The sequence below is a fragment of the Schistocerca serialis genome, chromosome 3, assembly GCF_023864345.2.
Source record: "Schistocerca serialis cubense isolate TAMUIC-IGC-003099 chromosome 3, iqSchSeri2.2, whole genome shotgun sequence".
NCBI classification, from domain to species: domain Eukaryota; kingdom Metazoa; phylum Arthropoda; class Insecta; order Orthoptera; family Acrididae; genus Schistocerca; species Schistocerca serialis.
This window is the reverse complement of record NC_064640.1, coordinates 132,281,279-132,301,066: the sequence shown is the minus strand read 5'-3', so window position 1 is coordinate 132,301,066 and position 19,788 is coordinate 132,281,279.

Below are 19,788 nucleotides of genomic sequence, written 5' to 3'. Positions count from 1 at the left end.
AATAATTACTTAACGTAGGTATATAGACTTTGTAACAGTGGTAAACATACTCATTCTATTTTGGTTTAAATTTTAAAAGTAACAAAATTGGACTGCATTTCGTTGGTAGCCCTAGTTTTCAGTCCATGAATACAACAAATAAGGTTTCACTTGGCGGATAAAGACTTTTTTGGGCGCTTCATGAGAAAATGTCGAGCAAGATTAAATGTAATCCCTTCTTTATATGTGACAGATTTCTCTGTTTATCTTTCCTTTGTCCCCTTTGACCATGCTCTATTTAACTCTCAGACACTGTAAGAGCGTAAAGACGACAATTCACTACCGTTTAAATTCAATATATGAGAGGATCTTTCATCCTCTCTCCAAAAATTGTTTTCCAAATAGCTTTCCCAAACAAAACGTTCGGGTTTAGCTGGATGTCACTTTTACATCCCATTCAACCACTGAATCCGATTTTTTTTTTTTTCATTTATTGAATTTCAATTCCCCTCGAAGGGGGCGGGCTGGCAGCAGCTAGATCAAGAGAACAAATAATAAAAAAACAGGCGATAAAATCGGAGACTTAGAGAGTAACAAGGCGAAAAGAAATCGTGGAACTTAAAACAACAACATAGGGATGATGACGCTAATAAAAATACATACGAAGCAGACAGGGAAAACAATAGACAATTAAAAAAACACGGCGACAGTCTGGATTCTGTTCGCAAAGGACATAAAATTCACACCTAGCGACAGCATGGTTTCTGTTCGCAACACGAGAAAGACAAACAACACTGAATAGTCACTGGAACACTGCACTAAAAAGTTGGCAAATGTGACACCACAGTCGAGAGCAGGTGGGGGGAAACTGGACAGAAGATGGGATAACAAAAAAGGGGGAAAAGGAGAGTAAAAAAGAAGGGGGGAGCCGGGAAAGGAGCTGAAGGAGGATGAGGACCCATAAGAGGGGTGGGGGGCAGACGCGACAGGGAGTGGGGTAGGCAGAGGAGGGGAATACAAAAGGACTGGGGGGGAGAAGGGAGGTAGGGAGAGGTTTAGTGGGGAGAAAAACAGGACAGAAGGGGGGGAGAGGGAGCCCAGGGAAAGGACAGAGGAAAAGAAGTGGGATTGAGGATCAGAGTTGATAGGAAGGATAAAATGAGGGAGAGAGGGCATCATCCGGGAGGGGAGGTGACGGAAGCCACCTTGGGAAAGGAGATGGAGGGTGTAGAGATGGAAGGTAGGGGGGACACAACGGTGAAGACGTGGTAGGGGGCAGGGACGGGAGAGGAGAGGAGCAACCAGGGGGTGAGGGGGTTCAAGACGGCGGGAGGTGTAGAGGATGCGGATATGTTCGAGGAATAGGAGCAGATGGGGGAAAGGAATGAGATAATAGAGGATCCGCGTGGGGGACGGGAGGCGGATACGGAAGGCGAGGCGGAGTGCATGACGCTCAAGGATCTGGAGGGACTGATAGAATTTGGGGGGGGGGGCAGATATCCAGGCAGGACTGGCATAACAGAGGATGGGACGGATGAAGGATTTGTAGGTGTGGAGGATGGTAGAGGGGTGCAACCCCCATGTCCGGCCAGAGAGGAGTTTGAGGAGTCGGAGGCGGTTGTGGGCTTTGGATTGGATGGAGCGGAGATGAGGTATCCAGGTGAGGTGACGGTCAATGGTGAGGCCAAGGTAGGTGAGGGTGGGGGTGAGGGGAACAGGACGTGCGCAGACAGTAAGGGAGAAATCCAGGAGTCGGAAGGAGCGAGTGGTACGACCTACGATGATTGCCTGGGTCTTGGAAGGATTGAGTTTCAGGAGCCATTGGTTACACCATGCAGCAAAAAGGTCAAGGTGATTCTGGAGAAGGCGTTGGGACCGTTGGAGGGTAGGAGCGTGGGCGAGGAATGCGGTGTCATCAGCATATTGCAAGAGGTGTACTGGAGGAGGGGGTTGGGGCATATCTGCCGTGTACAGGAGGTAGAGGAGAGGGGAGAGGACAGAGCCCTGGGGCACACTGGCAGAGGGGTAGGAGGTGTGGGAATTGGCATGATGGACGGTAACATAGGAGGGGCGGTGGGAGAGGAAGGAGGCCACCAGACGGATGTAGTTGATAGGAAGGGCGTAGGTTTGGAGTTTAAACAGGAGACCGGGATGCCAGACACGGTCGTAGGCCTTTTCGAGGTCAAGTGAGACAAAATGGCGGAGCGACGGGAGTTAAGCTGGAGGGAGAGGAGATGAGTGAGGCGGAGGAGTTGGTCATCAGCAGAGAAGGAGGGTCGAAAGCCACATTGGGTGTATGGGAGGAGGTGGTTTTGGTGGAGGTGGAGATGGATGCGCCGGGAAAGGATGGATTCCAAGAGCTTGCTGGACACCGATGTGAGACAGATAGGACGATAGGAAGAGGCATCAGATGGAGGCTTATTGGGTTTGGAGAACATCAGGATACGGGAGGTTTTCCACAGGTCGGGATAGAAGCCAGTGGCAAGGATGACATTGTAGAGGGTGGCAAGGAGGGAAAGGAAGGAGGGAGGGCAGTGTTTGAGGTGGCGGTAGGTAACGCAGTCGTGGCCGGGAGCAGTGTTGCGTTTAGTGTGGAGTGTGAGGCTGATGTCCTGTGTAGTGATGGGAGTGTTAAGTGCAGAAGGTGGGGTGTGGCCCAAGTACTGGAAGCTAGGAGCAAGGGGAGGAACAGAGGCATTCTTACGGTCCATGACATCAGGGAAGAGGGAATAATCAAAGTGGGGATCATCTGGGATGGAAAAAACATCAGAGAGGTGGGAGGCAAAGTGGTTGGCCTTACTGAGGTTGTCAGGAAAGGGACGGTCATTAAGGAGGAGAGGGTACTGGGGGGGTGGGGCGGTTCCCAGTAAGGCGGTGGAACGCAGACCAATACTTGGAAGAGTTGATGGGGAGTGTGGTGTTGAGTCGTGTACATGTCTGGCGCCAGGCTCGGCGTTTCTTCGCAACAAGCAGGTTGCGGATGTGTCGCTGTAATTGCCGGTGGCGGGTAAGTGTATCCTGGTCACGAGTGTGGAGAAAAGAGCGGTAGAGGCGGTGGGACTCTCGAAGGAGAAGGACGGCCTGTGGAGGCAGGGCGGGGCGGTGAGGGTGGATGGCTTTGGTGGGGATATGGGTGGCGACGGCGTCAGACAATGTCTGGTGCAAGAAGGCAGCAGTGCGAGCGATGTCATCAGGAGACTGGAGGGTAAGGTCGTGGCCGTCAACCTGGGTGTGAATGGAATCCCGGTAGGCATCCCAGTTGGCACGGGAGTAATCATGGACAAGATTAGGAGGGACGTCAGGGCGAGGAGCGTGGCGGGGATGGCGACCGTTAGAGATAGTGAGGAGGACAGGAGCATGGTCACTGCCAATGAGGTCAAGGACATCCGCGGTGATGCGCCCAAGGAGGTTTAGAGAGGTAAGGACCACATCAGGAGTGGTGTTGGATTCGGGCCGGGAGTGCTGAGGCAGGGGAACCAGGTCTGCCTGGAGAGTGATGAGAAACTGATGCCACCGCCGGAGGTCGGCAGGATCATGGCTGTGGATATTGAGGTCAGCGGCAATCACGTAGGTGGAGAAGGTGCGGTCAATGTGGGCCAGGAAATCGTACGGGAGGGGGGTGCGAGGGCAGACATAAATGGTGGCACAGGTGATGGTAAGGGTGGGAAAGAAGAGGCTGAGGGTGAGATGCTCGGCAGGATTGTGAAGGAGAGGTTGGGGCCGGACAGGGAGGTGCTTGAGGTGGCCAATAGTAACTCCGCCACGCGCGAGAGGGTACGGGTTATCGGTGCGGTGTAGAGTGTAAGGAGCCGTGGAGACGGGGTTGAAGGAAGGTTTCATTTAGGACGAAGGCATCCACGCGGTGCTGACGTAGGGTGTGGAGGAAGAGGAGTTTGTGGGTGGGCAGGGAGCGAATGTTGTGGTACAGGATACGGTACGGTTGTTGTGCCATGGGAGTGGAGAGTTAGACAAGGGTGGTGAGGGGGGAGAAGGTGAAGTGGGCCTGGTTGTTTGATGAGGACCGAGTTCTTGCGAGGAATAAGTTGGGAGATTGGAGCATTGGGGTAGTATTTCCGGATGGCGAGGGTGAGGGAGCGGGCATCAAGGAATTGAGGGTCAGGATTGGAGAGGACAAAGGTGTGGGTGGCAGGCGGGGCGGGGGCGGGGGTCGGAGCCACGTCCATGGGGGTGGGTGGGTCACGGGGGCTGGGGTTTTTTTTTGGAGGAGACTGCAGGGAAAGGGTCAACATTCGTGCGCTTTGAAGGTTTCGAGGGCACGACCAGGTGGAGAGGGGGCAGGGGTACGGGTTGCAGGGGGAGATGGCGGGGGGCAGGACCACCCTGAGCAGCGGATGACGCAGACGGAGGGGGCGTGGGTGTCATTGAGACTGTGGAACGTCGAGCAGAGATCCGTGCTGGCTTGGAGCCTGTCGGAGGCGGTGCGGGGAGCGGCGGAAAGTCAGTAGCTGTCGATGGGGCGACAGTGATAGGGGAGGAGGAGTTGGGGGTGGTTACAGCCGAAAGTGGTGCAGGGGTGGGGTGGACAGGGAGAGAAGGAAGGACGGGAAGTGGGGTTTAGGAAGAGCTCCATGTGATGGTGGTTGGAGCAGCGGAGGGAGAGGTAAAATGATAGTGGTGGTGGTGGTGGGTTGAGACATGGCGGCGGCGCGCGAGAGGGGCGGCGGCGGCGACCAGACGGCGACGGCGGCGACCGGCAGGCGGCGGCGGCGGCGGCGGCGAGCACTGGCAGGCGACGGCGGCGGCGAGCACCGGCAGGCGACGGCGGCGAGGACCGGAAGGCGGCCAAACGGCGGCGCAGATGGCAACGGCGGCGATCAGCAGGCGGCGGCGGCGGCGGCGGCGGCGGCGGCGGCGAGCCCCGGCAGGCGGCGACGGCGGCGGCGGCGGCGGCGGCGGCGGCGAGGACCGGAAGGCGGCGACCAAGCGGCGGCGAGCACCGGCAGGCGGTATGGACGGCAAGCAGAAGACACGGCAGGGAAACGGCGGGGATCTTCCACGTCGAAGGTGCACCCTGAGAGTAGCCCAGGCAGTGAAACTCTTCGATGAAGAAGAGAGGTAATCCAACCCTCGAATCGTGAATCCGATTTGATGAAAGTGGTACTTGATAGGCGTATTTGTACGTACCCATTGTGAGAACACTCATATTTTTGCCAATTTTGAGGAAAATCATCTACTTTTACGTGTTACAGGTGTAACCTTAAGTAAATTTAATTTGTTTTTAACAGTATAACAATCCTTCGTTTTTGAAATTTATATTCAGAAGTCAAGTAGCGCAGTTCAGGGTGACAGCTGTCGGCAGGTAAGTTAACCGCCAACCTACTCTACCACATGAACGGCAGACGTTTGAAGCTGACATCTGTCGGCAGCTAAGTGTACCGCCAACCTGTTTTACTGCATAATCAGCAGATGGCAGTGTGAACACTTGTTGCATGGTGTCTGCTGCTTTAAACGTGTTCCATTGCGATCAGTGCCAGACAAAGCATTACACTCAGACTTATTTTAATATGTACTCATCAAATTATTATAAACTGCATTATAGAGCAGGGGGAGAAGAGTGTGTCGGAGAGAAACCGTTGTGTGTTTTAATACTGTTGCAACCCTTGAGTTTGCATGTGCAATAAAATGTTGCTTCGGAATTGAAACTACCATCAGAGCGTTGGATCCCCTCATTCGAAGGCGCCAGATTCCAAACCCTGGGCTACTCTCTGGTTGGAATCTCCGCTTTCGAAGATTGTGTTGGTCTGTCTGTCTGTCTGTCTGTCTGCCCGTCTGCCCGCCGCTTACTGTTGTAGCTGTTCGTCCGTCCGTCCGTCCGTCCGCCTGCCTGCTCCCTGTCCGTCTCCGCTGCTGCCTGCTGTCCGTCCGTCCGTCTGTTCGCCGCTGACGCCGCCTGCTGTCCGTCCGTCTGCTCGCCGCTGCCGCCGCCGCCGCCGCTGCCACCGGCCGGTGCTCGCTGCCGCCGCCGCCGCCGCCGCCGCCGCCGCCGCCGCCAGCCGGTGCTCGCCGCCACCGCCGCCGCCGCCGCCGCCGCCAGCCGGTGCTCGCCGCCGCCGTCGCCGTCCGCCCTGGTCGTCCGACCCTGGTCTTCGTTCGTCTGCGTCTTCGCCTGTTCCCAGTTTGTGTCCTTTCCTTTTCATGCTGTGCGTTTTTTCTTCCTGTCGTCATGTCCGCCCCCACTACCACCGTCACTACTACCACCACGGCCATCGTCTATACATCCCCTTCCGCCGCCTCCACCACTATAACTTCGTGTGCCCAGACCCACCCCCCTCCTTCCATCCCACCTCTCCTCACACTCCCTTCACCCTCTATCTTTGTCGCCCCCTCTCCCGCTTCTTCCTCTCGTTCCTCTCGTTCTGATCCTTTACCCCCACTCCCCCAGCCTGTCACTGCAGCTCTGGCTCGGGTGGTGGCCCGTCGGGCCACTGTCCACGCCCAGCTCTCCCCGTCACCTTCGCCATCACCGCCGCCACTGCCACCGTCATCGTCATCGTCGCCGTCGCCTTCGCCTTCACCGTCACCGTCACCATCTCCGGCGCCGACTCCAGCCCCGGGACCTGCCACTCCCCGCCACATTCCAGTTGTTCCCATCCCCCACACCTCCTCCGCCGCCGTCAAGTGCCCCAGTGGCACTCCTATCTCGTCTGCTCCAAAAAAGGCTCCACCTCGTCCCCCTTCCCCCACCCCTGATGCCATGGATGTCTCCCCGCCAGTCCCTGCCCCCTCCTCCTCCTCCTCTCCTCCTCCTCCTACCGCTACCTCCTCTCCCGTCCAGATCCCTCCCTCACCCTCTTCCTTCGCCAGAATTGTCCTGGTGCCCCCATCTCCCTCCTCACTCCTCGCCGTGATTCGGTACTCATCTCCTCCCCCAGCCCTACCCTCCACACGGACCTCCTTTCCCGCATCCCTATCACCCGCTTTGGCACTCATGCCTCTCTCACCCCTGCTCCATCGCCACCTCCCTCCGGCCAACCCCAACCTCCGCGTCGCCCGCCGACCCTCACTGCTGTGATCACTCGGCTCAGTCCAGTGATCACGGAGGAGGAGGTGTTGGCGGAGCTTCAGGCCCATCCCCATCTGGAGGTGCGTGCGGTTCGCCGGATCCATAACGCTGCCGGCCCCACCCGCCTTATGCGCGTTTTTTCTGAGCACGCCCCCTCCATAGACCATCTCCTGAAGGAGGGTGCCCTCCTTTCTAACCAGCGTCATAAAGTTGACCCCTCCCGTTCCCCTCCTCATTCCCTCCGCTGCCAAAGGTGCTTGCGATATAATGCGCACCCAACTTCTGAGTGCCGCGAGGCCCCCACCTGCCCGCACTGTAGGCAAGCCCACTTTTTACGGCAGTGCCCCAATCTCCAGCCCCCCCCCCCCCCTCCTGTAATACCTGTAACCTCCCTCATCCCACCTACTCCCAGAAGTGTAAGGCCCGACCCCCTCCTACCACACCTGCACTCACCGTTCCTGTCCGCCCTCTGGACGCCCCCACCCCTCCTGGCAACTCCCTTCGCCCACCCCCTACCGCTGAGGACATCATCTGATTCCTCACCATTGTCCTGCAGAATGTACATCCTTTTCAGCGCCCACACACTCTCCAACAGATCTCCCTCGCCGCCCGATCCGTTTTCCACCTCAAAATGTACGCCACCTACTCTAACAACCAGGCCCATTTCACCTTCTCCCGTCTTGACACCCTCGTTTAAATCCCTGTCATGGCGCGACAGCAACGTATCCTTTTCAACAACATCCGCTCCCTTCCTGCCAACAAGAACCTCTTTCTCCATACCCTTGCCACCCACCGCGTGGACGCCTTCCTCCTTAATGAAACCTTCCTCCAACCCCACCACACCGTCCACACTACGCCCTACCTCCTCCACCGCTCCGATAATCCCCTCCCAATTGCGCGTGGCGGAGTTGCCATTGGGCACCATCGCCAGATCCCCGTTCGGCTCCAAACTCTCCTTCCCGACCCCACCGAACACCTGATCCTTAGTCTCTTCTTCCCTGGCCTTCCTCTCCCACATTGACCGTACCTTCTCCTCCTACGTGATCGCCGCCGACCTCAACATCCATAGTCGCTCCGCCGCCCAGTTACGGCGGTGGCATCGGTTCCTCTCCTCCCATCAAGGCGACCTCATTCCCATCCCCCAGCACACCCGTCCCAAGTCTAACTACACTCCTGATGTTATCCTCTCCTCCCCCAACCTCCTTGGCCGCATAACGGTGGATGTCCTGGAGCCTATTGGTAGCGACCATCTCCCTGTCCACCTCACCATTTCAGACGGTCGTCGCCTTCGCCCCGACCCTCGTACTGACCCTCCCCCTAAGTATGTCCACGACTATTCCCGAGCCGACTGGAATGCCTACCGGGATACCCTTTCCACCCAGGTCGATAGCCACCCTCTCACCTACCACCACCCTGACGATGTCACCCATGCCGCCTCCTTTCTCCAGCAGACCTTGTCTGAGGCCATGGAGGCCCATGTCCCTACTGTCGCCATCCACCCCCACCGTCCTACCTTACCCCCACAGGCCGTTCCCCTCCTCCGTGAATCCCGTCGTCTCTACCGTGCCTTCCTCCGCACGCGTGACCCGGACACACTACACGCCACCGGCAACACCAGCGACACATTCGTAATTTGCTCGCGGCTAAGAAACGCTGGGACTGGCGACAGACATGCACCCGTTTAAATGCTACCCTCCCCATCAACTCGTCTAAGTTCTGGTCGGCCTTCAGTCGCCTTAGCGGAACTAAACCCTCCCCCTATTATCCTCTTCTCCATGATGATCACCCTTTCCCTGACTCCCTTAGTAAGGCCAATCACTTTGCCTCCTACCTCTCCGATGTATTTTCCATCCCCGATGATCCCCATTTCGATTACTCCCTCTTCCCGGATATCCGCGATCGAACTGACACCTCTTCCCCTCACCTCACTCCTGGTTTCCAGTACTTGGACAGCATTGCACACACAGAACTCAATGCCCCTATCACTACACAGGATCTCATTGCTACACTCCGCACAAAACGCAACACCGCTCCTGGTCACGATCGTCACCTACCGTCACCTTCGTGAAGCTCCTGTCTCTGTCCTCTCCACCCTGGCCAGGCCCTACAATGTAGTCCTGTCCACCGGTTACTACCCCGACCTGTGCAAAACCTCCCGTATCCTCATGTTCCTTAAACTCGGCAAACCACCGTCCGCTGTCTCCTCCTACCGCCCCATCAGCCTTACCTCGGTCTTCAGCAAGGTCCTGGAATCTACCCTCACCCGTCGCATCCACCAGCATCTCCGCCAGCACCGCCTCCTTCCCGTCACCCAGTGTGGCTTTCGGCCGTCCTTCTCTTCCGACGACCTTTTCCTTCACCTCACTCATCTCCTTTCCGAACAGCTTAATTCCCGTCGCTCCGCAATCTTCCTCTCCCTGGACCTCAAACGTGCCTATGACCGCGTATGGCATTCCGGTCTCCTCTTCAAGCTCCAAACCTTCGCCCTTTCCATTAACTACGTCCGTCTGATCGGCTCCTTTCTCTCCCGCCGTCCTTCCTATGTCAGATTCCTACACCTTTTTCCCCTCTGCCGGTGTGCCCCAAGGCTCCGTCCCCTCCCCCCTTCTGTACCTTTTGTACACGGCGGACATGCTGCCGCCGTCAGCCCCCCTCCACCTTCTCCAGTTTGCCGATGACACCGCCTTCCTTTACCCTTGCCCCCACCCTACAGCGCTCCCAACACCTTCTCCAATCCCATCTTGACTGGTTCACCACTTGGTGCAACCAGTGGTTGCTCAAGGTCAATCCCTCCAAAACCCAGGCGATCATTGTAGGCAAAACCATCCCTTCCTTCCGCCTCCTTGATTTCTACATCACCATCTATGGCCGTCCAATCGCCCTCACTCCCACCCTTAAGTACCTTGGCGTCACCCTCGACCGTCGCCTCTCCTGGACTCCCCACCTCCGGACAATCCAAGCCAAGGCCCGCTCCCGACTCAGTCTCCTCAAGCTCCTCTCCGGCCGTACGTGGGGTCTGGAACCCTCCACCATCCTCCACACCTATAAATCCCTCATCCGCCCTATCCTTTGTTATGCCCATCCGGCTTGGATCTCCGCCCCCCCTTCCTTTTATAAATCCCTCCAAATCCTTGAACGCCATGCTCTCCACCTTGCCTATCGCATCCGTCTCCCCTCCCCCACGCGGATCCTGTATGATCTCATCCCCTTCCCCCACCTCCTCCTTTTCCTTGAAAGGATACGGATCCTGTACACCTCCCGTAAACTCGACCCTCCTCACCCGCTCGTCTCCCCGATCCTCACCCACCCCCGCCCGCTGCCGCGCCTGTATTCCCATGTCCCACCCGGTCTCCATCTCTCAACCCTCCTTACCCTCTCCCAAGGTGGCTTCCGCCAGCTCCCCCTCCCTGATGATGTCCTCCTCCCCTGCATCTATCCCTCCTATCAACTTTGATCCTCCCCCCCCACCTCCTGTGTCCTTTCCTTTAGGCACCCTCCCTCCCCCCCTTTCCCTTCCCTTCTCTTTCCTTTCCCCCCTCCCTCCTACCCTCTCCCCGGGCTTCCCCTCCCCCTTCCTCCCTCCCCCTCTCTCCTTTGCCCATGGCATCTCTGCTCTCCCCTCTCCCATTTCCCCTTCCTCCTCCTCCACCTCCTCTCTTGGCAGGTCCCCGGACTCGTACACGCTCAGTGAACATTTGCGCGCTGGAGATCATCGCCATCAGTGTTTAGTGTGTGTGCATCGGTTTGTGTTTCGTGCAGTTACAACTCAACTGTTCACATGTGCCGTCGCCGTTCTCCGTGTTTTGTGCGCCGTGTCTCCAAGTGTTAGTGTTCTTTTCATGCAACGTGAACGGCTTCTTGTTTATTGTTTTTTTTTGTATCCCCATTTTTTGCCCGCCGTTTTTTGTATTGTATATATCACCTCTCTGTCCTGTTTATTGTTCCACTTAAGGCTGAAGAGCAGCGTACTATGCTGCTGACAGCCCGCCTGTATAGGTGTTTAAAATTACAATAAAGGAAAAAAAAAACTGAAACTACGATACGTTTCTGTTACTTCATTTTACTGATTCACGGTGTTCTACATCATCGACGACAATTCACTAACGTTTAAATTCCATATATGAGAGGATCTTTCATCCTCACACTCAGACTTATTTTACTATGTACTCAGCAAATTATTATAAACTGCATTACAGAGCAGGGGGAGAAGAGTGTGTCGGAGAGAAACCGTTGTGTGTTTTAATACTGATGCAACCCTCGAGTTCGCAAGTGCAATAAAATGTTGCTTCGGCATTGAAACTACAATACGTTTCTGTTACTTCGTTTTACTGATTCACGGTGTTCTACACCATCGACTAGTGATGGGGAGCTCGTGAACGAGTCGTTCAAATGAACGCTTCACTCCAGTGAAGTGTGAATTAACCACTCAATTTCAATGAACTGGTACTTCAAACTCTTCACAGATAGCACACTCCACACTTTTTTCTAGTTCACTCACTCTCTTCCCCTCTCCCTCCCCCAGTATATTGGCGCTACGTCACTCATTCTCCCTTGGTCCCTTCACTTCAGTCCTCCCTCTACTGTCGACTTCGACGAATCGCGCGGTGTTTCTGGGGAACGATAGGGTTAGGAGGGGTACAGTCGATGAGGGGCGAGGGGAAGGTAGCGTCAGCTGCTTCCTGCAGTGCTGACATCATTACCAGCGACTATTTGTGGAGTTATACTTCGCGTCTATGGGTAAGCTACCGTTGGCAGCGCTTGCAGACAAATGAATATTAAAATACAAACGAAGAGGCTGGCTGTGTGAGCACGCACAGCCAACATGAAAATAAAATGCTTACCTTGTGAGTCTGGAACTGAAGCATGCGTGGAATCCACGCCTGAAAGATAATCGTTCATGTAGGAATGTTTATCTCGTACACATTATTGAAAAAATTACACTAAATGTCAATTTGAGGATTGTCCTAATTAAATTTTTAAAAAAATACACATATATATTTGTGAATAAACATCAACGGATTTGGTGAATCTTCAGAGATTTCCGTTTTAAAACATAATTTGTTCCACATTTTTCCCTGTCAGGCGATTTCTTCTGTCAGTTATAAGGTGTCCTGCCTTCGAGAACACTCTTTCATACGGCGTGGAGGTTGCGACAATACACAGTCGTATTTTTGCAAGTTCAAAGAGCGAGGGGTATACTGACAGTCGTTCAGACCACCACTGAAGTGGATTGCCTTGTCTCTGTAGCAGGGGCTCTTGTAAATATTTGTCCACTTCCACTATTGCAGCAGCTCTCGGGTGTGGATTACTCTGCAGCCTGGAAAACACTTCATCAAATTCGAGCCAGAGACTGGAAGTTGATTCAGTGGTTGGAACTGAGATTGTTGCAGTAGCAGTGGATGTGTTCGTCACAAATTTCTCACAGTGCCTGATCAGGTTTAATTTCACCTTCTCAGCAGAATTTTTATCAGAAAAACCATGTAATTTGAACCGGGGATCCAATGCAGTTGCTTCCGCGAAAATGGAATTTTCCTCTATATTTCTAAATCGTCGTTTTAGGTCTTCAGCTAACTTTTCGGCCATCTGTTGCACGTCTACATGAATTTCAGTGTTATAAACAAACCGGCAACACCATTTTTTCAACGAGCGACTAAGTAGCATAACTTTAGAAGCAGTGACATTTTCACTTGACATTTCCTCAGTGCAGTCTTTGAAAACTTTCAACAGGTCACAGGCTTGTGTTACACTTGCAATGTCCTCTGCAGTCAGATTTGGAAGATCTGGATAATTCAGAGTGATAACTGTCATTAGGGAATTCTTAACCTCGATTATTCTTCACAGGATATCATAGGTTGAATTCCATCTTGTAACAGTGTCCTTTTTTAGTGTCAGAACTGGCTCTTTTAACTGTTCCTGCATCTTTTTCAGTTTCGTGCAGGCATGCGAACGTCTTTTAAAAAATTCAACATTTTTTTCTACTTTATTCAGAATGGGTTGAATGTGCAGAAGCCCATTCTGAACAATTAAATTGAGTGTGTGCGCAAAGCAGGGGATGTGTTTCCAGACTGTGAGTCTTATAGCTGCCACAACGTTAGCAGCATTGTTGCTGACAACACAGACGACTTTTTCTTGAATGCCCCATTCCCTTGTGACACGTAGCAGTTCTTCCGAGAGTTTTTCTGACGTGTGCCTTTCGTCGTATTTAAAGCACTCTAGGAGGGAAGACGCCAGCTCCAGGTCTTTAACGTAGTGTGCTGTCACCGACAAATAACTCTCATTTGTAGTTGAGGTCCACCCATCCATTGTCAGCACAACCGCTCCGCAGAATTAATTTTGGCTCTCACAATTTCTTTCATCATGGCGTACTGTTGCTGTAGCAGCGTATTGGAAATGGTCTTCCGAGATGGCATTCTGTAAGCACCATTCAGTTTGCCTAAAAAACTTTGGAAATGTTTACTTTCCACTATGTTGAAGGGCAAATAATCCTTTACAACAGTCTGCAGAAGTGCGAAATCTATCTCCTGATTTCTTTTGTTAGAAAGAGGTTTCGGAAAATACATGGGTAATGTTCCGTGATATGGAGGTCTGCTTTCTGATACTGAAGTGGTACTGTTATTTTCTGGCACCAACTGCTGTTCGCTTCTGGCATTTGCTGATGTTAGTTCCGGATTGTGCGGGTTTTTTATCCAAGAAATATCGGAAGATGCAGGAGCAGGGGGCGCTCAGCGTGTGACTGACAATGGCACTGTTGGATGCAGCACTCGAACATGACGCGCTAGATTAAATGTATTTCGTTCTTTATATGAAATACACTTAGAACAATAATTGCACTTTGCTTTCCCATCACTTAAATCGGCGAAGAAACCCCAAATTTCACTACTTTTACGCGATCGCGAGCTGCTAGCCATTGTATAAGAGTGAACAGACACAAAAACTGCTTTCCAAAGAAAATAAAGAGGGATTTTACCTGAAATCGTACCAATGACTACAGGTGACAGTTTACGTTTTGAATTTGGAGGGTTATTATTCTCAACAAAAATAAAATCTACAGGAAAACTTCTGAATAATTACTTAACGTAGGTATATAGACTTTGTAACAGTGGTAAACATACTCATTCTATTTTGGTTTAAATTTTAAAAGTAACAAAGTTGGACTGCATTTCGTTGGTAGCCCTGGTTTTCAGTCCCTGAATACAACAAATAAGGTTTCTCTTGGCGGATAAAGACTTTTTTGGGCGCTTCATGAGAAAATGTCGAGCAAGATTAAATGTAATCCCTTCTTAATATGTGACAGATTTCTCTGTTTATCTTTCCTTTGTCCACTTCGACCATGCTCTATTTAACTCTCAGACACTGTAAGAGCGTATAGACGACAATTCACCATCGTTTAAATTGAATATATGAGAGGATCTTTCATCCTCTCTCCAAAAATTGTATTCCAAATAGCTTTCCCAAACAAAACGTTCGGGTTTAGCTGAAAGCCACCAGTAGGTCCCATTCAACCCCTGAATCCGATTTTACGAAAGTGGTACTTGATAGGCGTATTTGTACGTACCCATTGTGAGAACACTCATATTTTTGCCAATTTTGAGGAAAATCATCTACTTTTACGTGTTACGGGTGTAACTTTAAGTAAATTTACTTTGTTTTTAACAGTATAACAATCTTTCGTTTCTGAAATTTATATCCAGAAGTCAAATAGCGCAGTTCAGGGTGACAGCTGTCGGCAGGTAAGTTAACCGCCAACCTACTCTACCACATGATCAGCAGACGTTTGAAGCTGACATCTGTCGGCAGCTAAGTGTACCGCCAACATGTTTTACCACATAATCAGCAGATGGCAGTGTGAACACTTGTTGCATGATGTCTGCTGCTTTAAACGTGTTCCATTGCGATCAGTGCCGGACAAAGTACCACACTCAGACTTATTTTAATATGTACTCATCAAATTATTATAAACTGCATTACAGAGCAGGGGGAGAATAGTGTGTCGGAGAGAAACCGTTGTGTGTTTTAATACTGTTGCAACCCTTGAGTTCGCAAGTGCAATAAAATGTTGCTTCGGCATTGAAACTACAATACGTTTCTGTTACTTCGTTTTACTGATTCACGGTGTTCTACACCATCGACTAGTGATGGGGAGCTCGTGAACGAGTCGTTCAAATGAACGCTTCACTCCAGTGAAGTGTGAATTAACCACTCAATTTCAATGAACTGGTACTTCAAACTTTTCACAGATAGCACACTCCACACTTGCCGACGTTGCTCCTGCTTTGTTATTGTTACAAAGTAGCGTTTTAATTACAATTTTACACGTCGATAGTACAAGGGAAGTAGAAGATTTAACAGTCGTCGCATGTGCAGCATTTATTTTACTACAAGAAGCTGGTCATCAGAAAAGAAGTAGAAATGACGCCGATGGACGACCTCTCTTTTAAAAAGTAGGGAGCAGTGTGGTGGGACAGAGTAATGTCTGCCATAAAGCTGAATTGGAATATGGACTACTTCATATATATATATATATATATATATATATATATATATATATATATATATATTTTTCCAAATGAAGGCTATAGATTTCTAGTTGTTATTGAATTGTGTATGCCCTGAAATTCCCAGAGATAACGCTTCCTTTAGGGAAGCTCTACCTGCAGCAGAAAGATAATAGTCACTCCCAATGTTGCTTATTTCCACAGTCTAACGTAACAGTCGCGATACTCATTGCTGTAAAAGTTGTAAAAGTTGTTACCGTTTGACAGATGAGGCGACACTAGCGCTCCAAGCGGCGAATAAGGTGAACATCAGACGCGTCTTAAGAATAATGTTTGTTTTGCTTCCATTTCCTACGTAATTGACGAAATTAGTAGTATCAGAAGGCATATGTATTTCTAAAAATGATTTTAAAATAAGCGCAAGTATGGAGAAAAACCATGAATCGTGTGGCTAGCTACAACACATTCGTGAAGAAACACTTGTGATGTTGGATAGAATTGCAGCTTACCTCGTTGATATCAAAAGAATATAAACACACATATTCACACGTAAGAAGCACAGACATGTACCTCTACATGCAAAAGCGATTGACAACTCATTTATCGTTCGGTAGGCCTACTGTGTTTGTCATTGTCGCCTGTTACCACAAGTACGACCTTCATCTTGGGGACTAGCAACTACCAAATAGCGGATGAAATATGTTGAAAACATTATGATGAGGTGATTACATTACATTTCACGCAAAACCAAATATTTGAATAATTTTCAAACAATCTGTCAGTGAACAAGGTGCTAACAAAATAATGTCATCACACGAAGAAAGCAAAGAAAATTAAGTGACTAACAACAGAAGTGAATGAAATACATACCAAACATTACACTTTTGTAATACACGAATAACTGCACTTAATCTAACCACTTCATCGTCAAAGCAGGTCCGTGTTGACGATTCACACGAATCTAGCACTGATACACGGAGAGCTGAACTGGCTGCTTCTGTGTCAAAGGACTGTTCTACAGCTTTAGAGATGGATTGTCGAATCTTTGTGGCAGTTTCCTCTTCATCGTCAGCTGAGGCGGCTTATTGGGGATGTCAAACGGTGTGGGCACTGCATTCCACACGAGTTTATTATTGTCTGCGTTCATGAACTGGTTTTGTTCGAAATGTAACGAACAGAACCTAATATTATTATACAGGTAAATTGGGTCTTTTTTCATAAGGTCTTCTCATCTGCTATTAACTATCCATTTTCTGCTCCTCAAACGAAACATTAATCATTAATACACATGTAGTTTGCAAGTGAATCCTGGCGATACAGTTTAGTAACATGATGGTATATACGACCTTTCAGGATCCTTAGGAAACGTAAAAAAAGACAGTTTTGGTGTCTTCTTCCTGTTGTTGCTGCAATTTATTGTGCTACAAACTGTCCCGCTTGTAAAAACCATTGTAGAAAGCAAAATAAACAACCACTATTCGCTTTCACGAACGCACCGAACTCACAGTTTAATTTACTGGCCGTCTGGCGCGCTACTGGCGCGGTAGGCAACAAAATCGAGGCGAAGTGTCGCGACTGTTATGTTAGACTGTGTTTATTTCTGCTTATCGTCAATAAAGACAGCTCTTTCTTTTTCACTTTCTAATAGCTGTGTTATGTCCGTCCAAGCGTCTCGCCTTTTCAGTTTGTTCATATAATCGCAGTTCGTAGGGGGCCATAAACATTCCCGTTCACGATAAAACTTTAGCTTTAATGCTCTCTACATATTCCACTCTATGCTCCAGTATATTCCTTTCAATCCTTGCCACCCTCTACAATGTCATCCTTGCCACTGGCTTCTATCCCGACCTGTGGAAAACCTCCCGTATCCTGATGTTCTCCAAACCCAACAAGCCTCCATCTGATGCCTCTTCCTATCGTTCTATCTGTCTCACATCTGTGTTCAGCAAGCTCTTGGAATCCATCCTTTCCCGGCGCATGCATCACCACCTCTACCGCAACCACTTCCTCCCAAACACCTAATGAGGCTTTCGACCTTCCTTCTCTGCTGATGACCAACTCCTCCCCCTCACTCATCTCCTCTCCCTCCAGCTTAACTCCCGTCGCTCCGCCATTTTTGTCTCCCTTGACCTCGAAAAGGCCTACGACCGTGTCTGGCATCCCGGTCTCCCGTTTAAACTCCAAACCTACGCCCTTCCTATCAACTACATCCGTCTGGTGGCCTCCTTCCTCTCCCACTGCCCCTCCTATGTTACCATCCATAATGCCAATTCCCACACCTTCTACCCCTCTGCAGGTGTGCCCCAGGGCTCTGTCCTCTCCCCTCTCCTCTACCTCCTGTACACGGCAGATATGCCCCAACCCCCCCTCCTCCAGTACACCTCTTGCAATATGCTGATGACACCGCATTCCTCGCCCTCGCTCCTACCCTCCACCGGTCCCAACGCCTTCTCCAGAATCACCTTGACCTTTTTGCTGCATGGTGTAACCAGTGGCTCCTGAAACTCAACCCTTCCAAGACCCAGGCCATCATCGTAGGTCGTACCACTCGCTCCTTCCGGCTCCTGGATTTCTCCCTTACTGTCTGCGCCCGTCCTGTCCACCTTACCCCCACCCTCACCTACCTCGGCCTCAACATTGACCGTCACCTCACCTGGATTCCTCATCTCCGCTCCATCCAATCCAAAGCCCACAACCGCCTCCGACTCCTCAAACTCGTCTCTGGCCGGACATGGGGGTTGCACCCCTCTACCATCCTCCACACCTACAAATCCTTAATCTGTCCCATCCTATGTTATGCCAGTCCTGCCTGGATATCTGCCCCCCTCCCCAAATTCTATAAGTCCCTCCAGATCCTTGAGCGTCATGCACTCCGCCTCGCCTTCCGTATATGCCTCCCGTCCCCCACGCAGATCCTCTATGATCTCATTCCTTTCCCCCATCTGCTTCTATTCCTCGAACATATCAGCATCCTCTACACCTCCTGCCAACTTGAACCCCCTCACCCCCTGGTTGCTCCTCTCCTCTCCGATCCCCGCCCCCTGTCATGTCTTCACCGTTGTGTCCCCCCTAGCCTCCATCTCTACACCCTACATCTCCTTTCCCAAGGTGGCTTCCATCAACTCCCCCTTCCGGATGATGCCCTCTCTCCCTCCATTTATCCCTCCTATCAACTCTGATCCTCACTCCCCCTCCTTTCCTCTGTCCTTTTCCCGGGCTCCCTCCCCCCCCTTCCATCCTCTTTCTTCCCCCCCCCCCCCTCTCTCTGCCCCCTTCTCTCCCTCGAGTCCTTTTACATTTCCCTCCTCTGCCTCCTCTCATTCCCTCTCGCGTCTGCCCTTCTCCCCCTTTATTAGTCCTCTCCCTCCTTGGTTCCCCCCCCCTTTTCGTTTTTTCCTCTCCTCCCTCCTTGTTTTTCCCCCTTCTCCGAGTCCCCCCCCCCATCTGCCTTTTGATTGGGAGTGTCATATTTGTGCAGTGTTTTTACGGTGTGTTTTTCCAGTGAGTGTTCCGTGTTGTGTCTTTTGGGAAGTGTAGCGAACAGCCATCATACTGTCGCTGGGTGTGATTTTTTATCTCTTGCGAACAGAAACCAGACTGTCGCCATGTTTTTTTTAATTGTGTGTCTACTATGTTACTTGTCTAATTCCTGTGTATTTTATCAACATTGCCTACTCCTTTTGGTTTCTGTTTTAATTTTCCGCATTTTTACGCCATTTTACACTTTAAATCACCATTTTATCGCCTGTTTTTCCTTGTTTCTTTCTTCTTCCTTTTTTTAAACAAAAGTCTGTAGGCTGTAGAGCAGCGTAGTAAGCTGCTGCCAGCCCGCCCCCTTTGGGGGGAATTGAAAATCAATAAAGAAAAAAAAAAACTCCAATATACACAATACATGCACACCCTTAGCGAGAGCACGCATTGCCTGCAGGGGAGACAGCGACTGTTGAAATTCAGTTTTTCTGGATAGCCACAAGTCGCGCTCAGTATGTTTTATTGAATGGTTGCGCTCTTTGATTTAATTAGTGTAATTTAATCAGTAAATTCCAGAATTTCTGGTGATGCTCGTGTTAAATTAAAGAACGAAATCGGTCAATAAAACATACTAAGTGCGACTTGTGTGTGCCCTGAAAAATTTAAGTACACACCTGTTGCAAAGACGCGACTAATCGCCTACGAACATTCGACCGGGCGTCCACACCAGGAAGGAGTCCCAACGGCAACCAACCGTCAACGCATTGATGTTACCGCCATTAGATCGAAACGCAAACAAGGCCAACAGCGGCTCCAATT